Source organism: Cavia porcellus, unplaced genomic scaffold (genome assembly GCF_034190915.1).
Source record: "Cavia porcellus strain 051 isolate PalLab524CR breed Dunkin Hartley unplaced genomic scaffold, mCavPor4.1 scaffold_31, whole genome shotgun sequence".
Classification (NCBI taxonomy): domain Eukaryota; kingdom Metazoa; phylum Chordata; class Mammalia; order Rodentia; family Caviidae; genus Cavia; species Cavia porcellus.
The window spans coordinates 26,179,671-26,188,265 of NW_026947514.1; the positions used below are offsets into that span (position 1 = coordinate 26,179,671).

General features: G+C 46.3%; 1 long non-coding RNA gene across 1 annotated transcript; it reads left to right on the plus strand.

The window, feature by feature from the left end:
• Positions 1-5,223: 5,223 nt before the first annotated feature.
• LOC134474127 (uncharacterized) lies at positions 5,224-8,157 on the plus strand. Its single transcript, XR_010044750.1, has 3 exons — positions 5,224-5,382; positions 6,364-6,431; positions 8,040-8,157. It is a non-coding gene; the product is annotated as an uncharacterized LOC134474127 (long non-coding RNA).
• Positions 8,158-8,595: the final 438 nt, after the last annotated feature.

Genomic DNA, 8,595 nt, shown 5'->3' on the forward strand with positions numbered 1-8,595 from the left:
TATAATATATAATTGTAACTTATTTTAGTCTGCCTTCAAGCAACATTATGCCCTTTCATGTCTCCTATAAGAAGGTTATAACAGGACTGGAGATGTAGCTCAGTGGTAGAGTGCTTGCCACACATGCCTGAGGCCCTGAGTTTCAGCCTCAGCACACAGAGAGAAGCTTGTAAAAGTTTGTTATCATTTCTTCTCTCCTGTCCTTGTCTCTGTTGTCATAGAGGGATGAAAAGTGTTAGAGTATTCTGGTGCAACAGAGAAGCAAAAAGTGCAAAATGAACAGGTTTATTGAGTTGAGGACATGGAAAGTAGCACACAACCATGGTGGCTGGGCTGTCTCCTTTGCCCAGATATAGAGAAGCAGAGGATTATATGACCTCTGATTGAACCTTTCAAAAAGATTTCTCATGGCATTGCAAGCTTCGCGGCTGAAGTACCTATAATAAAAAACATATTAGTAAGATAAAAGTGTGCAAATGTGTTTAAAAGAAGTTTTACCTGACCCTGGAACATTCAAAAATGAAGACCCAAAGAAAGGACAATATGTGTCTATGAACAGACATGCAAACGTGTGACTGGAAGACAAAGGATGTGACTTAGGGAAACAAACTAGGGGAATTTAGCAAGGTCTGTGGGTTCAGATTCCTTTTGGTGTCTGTGCCAGGGAGAATAAAGTTTCTTGTTCTCTCAGCACATGAGGACACCTCTGAATGAAGGTCCTATCTTTAGGGGGACAGGACAAGAGGAATTCTTTGTAGTTCCCATGGCCTGTTTCTGCTATATCCTCTGTGACCAACATGTCACATTCTGGGGTAACCAGTCCAGAGCCCATCAGTTGTCATACATTTTACTTCTGCATATGGCAGAAATCCTACAGCTTTTTCTCATCATAAAGAATCATTGCATTAATAATTCTTAAATAAAAATATTTTATAGTTTTATAAAAACCATCTTCAGTACTTTTAATTGTTTTTGTAGATTCAGATTCCCATGTATAAAGTTACTTCTGTCCGAAATATTTTCTTCAGCATTCCTTGTAGTTCTGGTACATTTGTGTAGACTCATTCAGCTTTGATTTCCCTGAAAAAGTCATTTATCATGTCTGTTTTTGAAAGCTGTCTTTGCTGGATGTAGAATCTAGGGTCTGTGGTAACAGAGCTTAGATCAAGAATACCTCACCCCAAGCTTTATGTACTCATAGGGCTTTTCGTAAGATTATCATGGGGGTGATACACGCATCAGTGGATTCATCCATTGGTAAGTTCAGTGGCTCAGTGTCCTTCTGGGAGGTGGGGCCTGGAGGGAAGTGGCGGATCACAAGGAAGCATGACCTGAGATGCTATGTCTCCCTCCCTCGCTCCTCCCTTCCCTTCCTTCTTCCTGGCTCCCATGATTTGAGTAGTTTTCCTCCAGCAGGCCCTTCCTGTCTTGCAACCAGCCTACTATGGACTGAAAACGTGAGTCATAAAAAGCCTCTCCCTCTTCAAGTTGTAGGTGGCAGGTATTTTGTCCCCAGAGACAAGAAAATGACTAAGACATGTGGGTTTATAGTTTTTGTTAAATTTAAAAAACTTTTGGCTATTATTTCTTAAATATTGTCTCCTCTCATTTCTTACTTACTTCTGGAATTCTGATTACAGATGGGGCCTGACTTCACAATGGTTCAATTTGTGGTTTTTTATTTTTTACTTCACTGTTCATTGAGAGAGTACTCATACAATCGCTTTGATTTTCACTTTGAGTACAGTATTCATTCAATCACAGAGGTGGTCAGCACTTTATTATACAGTAGTCTTCGCGAGAGACGATTTTCCCCAACTGCAGGCTAACATAAGCGTTCTGAAGATGTTTTTAAAAGGATGGGTGAAGCTATAATGCTTAACATGTTAGGTATGTTAAATGTATTTTAGACTCACAATCTAAATTTTGCAACTTGTGATGGGCCTATCAGATTATAACCCATCATTATTCAAGGAGCACATAGATTAACTTGCTCTAGATTGTTTTTATTAAATCGATCTCTCTTTCGCTCTCTCTCCCTCTCTCCCTCACACCCTCCTCCCCTCTATATCTTAATTCCTTACTCCTTTCTTCTTCTGTGCCTCCTTTTCTTTCTGTTCTATTACTGGTATTTTTTTTTCTTTGTGTGTTTATATTGCTATGTCTTCAAAATCACTAATCTTGTCTTCTTCTGCGCCATCTAATCTGCTGTTTATTTAATCCAATATATTCAACTCACATATTGTATTTGTACAGAAGTTAATATGGGATTTTTTTGTACCAGGTATCGAACTCAGGACCTCATGCTTGCCAAGCAGGCACTGTTCCCCTGAGCTGTATCCTTGGCCCAGATATACAGCGCTTTTTAAAAATGTATCTTCCATATCTCTTTAATATGCCTTTTTTCCTATCTTGTTAAACATATGAAATATAGTTATAATAGCTGTATAATTTTCAGCACGTCAGTTTTCTGTACACTAGTCTACTGTAGACCACTGTTTTTGTCCACTAGTCCTATCATTGATGTGATTTCTGTGTCTATATTTATTGATCAAATTCCTTTATAACTATATTTTCCTGCTTCTCTATCTCATCCATTTTTTATTGTTTTTCAGACATGGCTAATTTTACCTTAATGGCTCCTGAAAATATTTATGTCTCCTTAGTTAAGATGAGAGATTAAATACAGTTTCTGTTGTTTCACTAATGGCAGAAGTGAAACTCTCAGGTCTTCTATTATCTGAGTAGCTTTTATTAGTTAGAGCAGCTGGACAGCAGAAACAGTAGTTTTCTCCAGTCCAGCAAGTTCTGGGCTGTTAACATCCCTCTCTAACTTCTGTTAACAAAAGGGTCATTGTTTCTTCCACACCACCTTTCTTCAGGGTCCCCCATCAATTCAGTTAGGAAGAGCAACCTGATCCTTTCAGCTTTCTTCCTGGAAATCTTATTACTGAAACCCGTGAGTTCATTAAGTACTTCCATCTTCCAAATGACTTCAGACAACAGTCTTAGCAGTTACTGCACCAGGCATAATAGGGGTCGGCTTTCCTCCGAGCCTGTTAGAGCAGTTTCTTCACCATCTTTTCCAGCCTCCACTTGCTTTTCAATCCCAAAGTCAGTGCAATGTATGTCAGAGTTGGTTTGATTTAGGCAGCACCTGATTTCTAGGCATAACTAGTATATCAATTATCTACTGCCACAATAATAGGATGCCAGTCCAAAATTTAGTTACTTAAAACCACTTTCATTTACTGCTTCTCACAAGTTCATAGGGGGCTAGGAAGCTCTACCACCTGGGCTAAGCATGGTTGGTATTGGACGGTCTTGTTCATGTACCCCCCCCCCCAGTCAGAGGGAGCCCAATTTTCTGGGGGGGTGACAGTGAACCTATGACAAGCATGCCACAGTGGGCACACAGAGTCCTCTCTGTTGGATCATGAGCTCAGTCACCCCTGCAGCCCAACCCTGGATAACAGTTGTTTTTTTCAAAACTGAAATGTTGGTAGTCAGGGCCGGGGATTTATCTTAGCGGTTAGAGTGCTTACCTGGTTAAGTGTGAGGTCATGAGTTCCATTGCCGGTACCAAAAAACCAAGCCAAAACAAACAAACAAACAAAAAAACCCCTTGGTATTCAGGTTTAATTGCAGTGCTGGCACTTTTTGATAAATAAATGTATTTGGGGTTCCAGTTTGGTCTGTAAAACATTCTCCATCACTGTTCCACACTGTCCTTGTCTGGAACAACTTAGCTCTCCTCATAAGCTGACAAAAACACTTTCTCCTGACCAAAGGCTAGCTCTGGCGTGTTCTCACCACCTTAACAGGATGCTAAGAAGAGGAGGCAGCACAAACACTTAGACTTTTCCTAGCCTGGGCTTGAATCAGGATTGTAAGTGAAACAGGGCCAAAGCAGGTCTTGCCAGCAACCCTGGAGCCTGGAGAGAAAGGCATCCAGCAGAGGGTGTAGACAGGGAGGTGTACAACACAAAGGGTAGCAATGAGTCAGTTTACTAGATGTAGGAAGCAGATATTCCTACTGCATTATCAAGCAGCACCCCCATTTTACAGGCAGGAACCCGAGGCACAGAGATGCCTCGCTTGCCCAAGATCAGGTACTGATGTGTGGGGGAGTTCGGGGTTGAGTCCAGTCATTTGGTGGTGGACCCCCAGAGCTTAAGCAGCGCTGCAGCGCCCGGGGACAGGCCTGGGCTCCTCCAGCATGAGGGTCTCCTGCGGCCTGCAGGGAGGGTGCACTGTCACTTCCCCGTGCAGCCTCTGTCCCCACGATAAAGCCACAGGCCTCCAACGGCCCATAGAAACCCCCTTCGCTGTCCCTGCGTCCAGGCTCCAGCGCCCACAGTGCTCACGGAGCAGGCTGTCAGGGGTTAAACACCGAGGCAGCAAGAAACAAAAGAAGGAATAAAGTCAAGAAATGTGCCACGAAGCTTCTTGCAGCGCAAAGCGGAGAAAGTCATTTCCAACTTCTTTCATCTCGCAGATGAAGCCACTAAATAAAGGGGCAAAGCGGCGCGCACAAGGGCTTTTAATCTGTCTCATCTCCTTCATAATAACTGCAAATTTTCCCCGGGCCCCTGGGAGGGAGCCTCTCCTCCGCGCCGCCTTATCTCCCCCTCCACATTTCGCCGGCCGTCCCGGCGAGGCCTGGGGGAGCGGCCGCTGCCCGCCGCATTGTTCGCGGCCGGGAGAGGGGCCGGCCGCGCCGCGCCTTCATTAGCCGGCTTTCAGCCGCGCCGTATCACAGCCAGGCCTTTTCAGAGGCGCTAATTAGCAATTTGGAGGCTCCCCCCCTGGAGAGGCGCCTGCAATCTAACAAGTGGGAGCAGCGCTGCGCTCCCCCTTCTGCACTTCGTGTGTATTGTTTTGCATTTTCGCCCTCTTTTCCTTGCCTCTCCCTCCCACCCCCCTCGGGGTCCTGCTCGCGGCCACCAGATAAGGATGGGGGTGCAGGGGTGGGGTGGGGGGGTGCATCATTAATCACTCTTTTAGTTCTGGGCTAATGATAACTTTCTCTCTTGCACTGAGAGAAGTTAATCTTTGTGAGATGCTGGGAGAAAGGGTGGAGGGTGTCTGTGCAAAGACGGAAGGGACAGAGGGACAGCTGTGGCCCTCCGGGCCCGCCCACTTCTCCACCTTCCCTCCCCGACCTGCAGGCTTCGCGGTTACAATGTGCTCCTCCGCCCCGCCCTCTGCCCAGCAGCTGCCTCGCCCAGCCTAAAACGTTTAACCCAGTCTTCCAAGTTCTCTGCTCAGGAGACACCTCCTCCTCTAGGAAACCGATCTCGATTGCCCTGGCTGAATTTCTCTGCTTCTTCCCGCGCAAATCTGGTAGCACTTTTCCCACAACAGCATCGTGATGTCAGGGTGAGTTCTGTGCAGCTGATGGCAAGAGCAGCGACCATCAGATCTTTAAAACTGTGTCTGTGTAGGACTCATGTACAGTGAATATTGAGTGAATTCCAGGCTGTCACAGAAGCACAGGCGTTTATTTTTATCAAGCATTTAAATGACACTTGTTACATGGCACTTCCTAGTCTAGCTATTTACTAACTGCTACCTTTTAGATACAGAATATCCCCCAAAGTTTAATGGGTAAGAGGCTTGTCCTCTGGGTGGTACTATGTAAATGAACCTTTAGAAAGCAGAGCCCAGAGGGAGGTGTGTAGGTCACTGGGGTGGTAGCTTGAAGAGGATTGTGGGACAAGAGATGTCTCTCCTTCCTGGCTCATGATCTGACTACTTTATCTAACATATTCTCCTACCACAATGCATTGCCCTTGTCAGGGGCCCAAACTACGAATGGAGCTGACAGACCTTGGACTGGAACCTCCATAACCATGAGCCAAAGTGAATCTTTAACCTTAGATATTTCATGGTAGTAATGTTAGGCTGACTAATACACTAAGATTCACTCATTTAATCCTCATAGCAACCCTGTAAGGTGATGGCCATCCCAACTTTACAGATGACGACATCAAAAGGTTAAATAACCTACTGAAAATCATAGAGGCGTTAAGTAGCAGAGCTGAGATTTAACCCAGACTGTCAGGCTCCAGAGTCAGTGTCCTTAAACCAATGCGCAAGATTATGATCGTGACTTCTATGCAGACCCCTTCCTCTCTACCTGGTCAGAGGAGGGGGCTGGGAGGGTCTCCAAGCCAGAAGCCCAGGCAGGTACACCAGAGTGGTGCAGGTGCAGATATCCAGGCTTTCACCTGCAAAGCCACACAACTGTCAGACCTCACACCTGGCATTTGGCACTTGGCCACTATCAGCAGCTGCCTGAGCCCTGCGCTCTAGTCCATGGCCAGGACCCTTGAGTAACCTGGTCTTCCTTCCACCCAGGGCTCATCGTGTTCACTGAGGCATCAGGAGCAAAATTCCCAACAATTTCTGGGTTCCGCTGTGCAGAAGTGAGTGGAGTGGAGTGCCCTGGAGAGGGAGGGAGGGCTGGAGAGCCCCTGAAAATCCCTTCCGAATTATAAACATATCCTCTTTAAGTACATTTCTAAGGATAACATTTGTATTACTCTGTCCTGTGCCTGCAGATAGAGCCTGCTTATCTCCTCTATCTCCCCTCCTTTCTCTGCGCTCTGCTGGGAGCAGTCCCTATCTGAAGCCACGCTGGCAATCCGCTTCCTTGCAATTGTTTCGATCGAGGGAAAAAATTAATTTCTGCCTATCGTTAATTGAGAGAATTGTGTGGAAGGTGAGGGATGGGGAGGGGGGAGCAGAGGAAGGAAGGAGGCGGAGGGAAGCAATCGTGTTATTAACCGTGTCCCTTTCATAAGCAAATATTCTGATTGCCATCAGTGAGATGAGAGGCTCATTAATGCAGGAAGCAGAGAGGTGATTAGAGAACTTTTCAAGAGCTATTGAGTTAAGCTAAGCAGGAGGGAGGGTTGCAGGGATCTGGAGGCTGAGGGAATTTGGGAAGGACTGGAACGGAGGAAAAGCCACTGGCCTTTTAAATGAGCTTTCCCACCCCCCCCACCCCCACCCCTTCTCCCCGGACTTACCTTCAAACAGTCCCCAAAGCCATCAGCTAGATTTGGGCAGAATGCAAAAAAAAGGGAATAAAAACTTCACAAAAGTTCCATCTTCTGTTAATAGCTCACTGTGACACTACACTGGTAGTCTGTAGACAAATTTTCTGACCCTCAAATACTTGTCTAATGGCAAGTGTGTTTTAGGTATTGGGCTATTTTCACCCTCCATATGCTAGTCCCTGCCAGTTCCTGTTTAGTGCCCTGTCCTGCCTCCCTAGTTTATGTCCTTGCCTGGTGCTGTGCAACCCTTTGGTAGACTGGGCTACAAAGCTGAGCACTTTAAGACACCATGTGTGTTGAGGACTGAGAGGGGCAGGATGAGGACAAGAGGTGGGGCACGTAGCACGAGTGGCAGCCACTGGCATACTCACGTGCTTCTGACCCACTTCTGATTTCACCCATAGCTGCGTTGGTCAGAGCCCATCCTAATCTAGTGTGTCTGAAGCGGAAGTCTCATCTTTCTCTCCAGGTTTTTTTACTCCAGAACTTTTCCCAAGGCAAATCCTTGGGATAGCAGCACCTGTGCCACACATGCCAAGCGCAGGGAGTAATATGGAGAAGTTGATGCCCCCTTCACCGATGGGGACAGGAGTCTGTGGGCAATAAGGTTCTCCAGAAGGATAATTGGGGCCGGGTCCTTTACCCAGATCTGAGGGCTTTGTGGAATCAAACTCCGCTGCTTATAACAGTTTCCCACCTTTCATTATCCAACTCTGCTCAAGCTCCACCCAGGGAAATGCTAGCAAAAACTGTGGCCCCACAGGCAGGAGAGGGCCAGAGGCAGCCGCTGCATCCAGCATGGCTCTTTTTAGCTCTAGGCCTTGAAGGAGCTAGAGTGCAAGGCCAGAAGAGCCAAGACCAGGAGCCAGGGAAGATGTAGAAGCTACGGGCCGAGCTCAGGTGTTGAAAGAAAGCCTCATGAGAAGCCAGAGATGAGAATACCTAGCGCCTGACACTGTATGTTCTGGTCAGGGAAAGCTGTGTGTGTGGCCGACTGTCCAGCCCATGGCTAGCACCCGCACCTGAGCTCAGGTGTTTGTTTGGAAGCTTTCACAGCCCTCCGGACCTTTTTACCCAGCTGTGCACCTGGTAAGTTCCCCAGGACAGCCCCACCCAGTCCCCAGAATCTATCCTGATAAGTAAACCACCAAACCTGGAACAAAGAGCCAGAAGCAAGATATTTAGAGGAGACAGCTGAGGTTGGGCTCAAGACACAGGCGAAGAGAGTCGTTCTAACTCCCAAACCCCACACGCAAGAGACAACTCAGTTCCCTTCTAGAAACCAAAGGTTCCATCCCCAAATATTCTGACTCCAAAAACAGGAGATCAAACAAGATCAAAAGAGCCCCTCCCCCCAAAAAAATGAAAATAAAAAAGAAGAAAAAAAAAAAAGGAAAGAAAATGAGAAAAGAGAGGGAGAGGCACTTGGAGATTTTCAGAACAATTTCCATTCTCCGTGGTGCTTTCTGTTTAAAAAAATGAAAACGGAATGATGGAGAAGGGGAGAGAGTCAGACAAGTTTAATGAT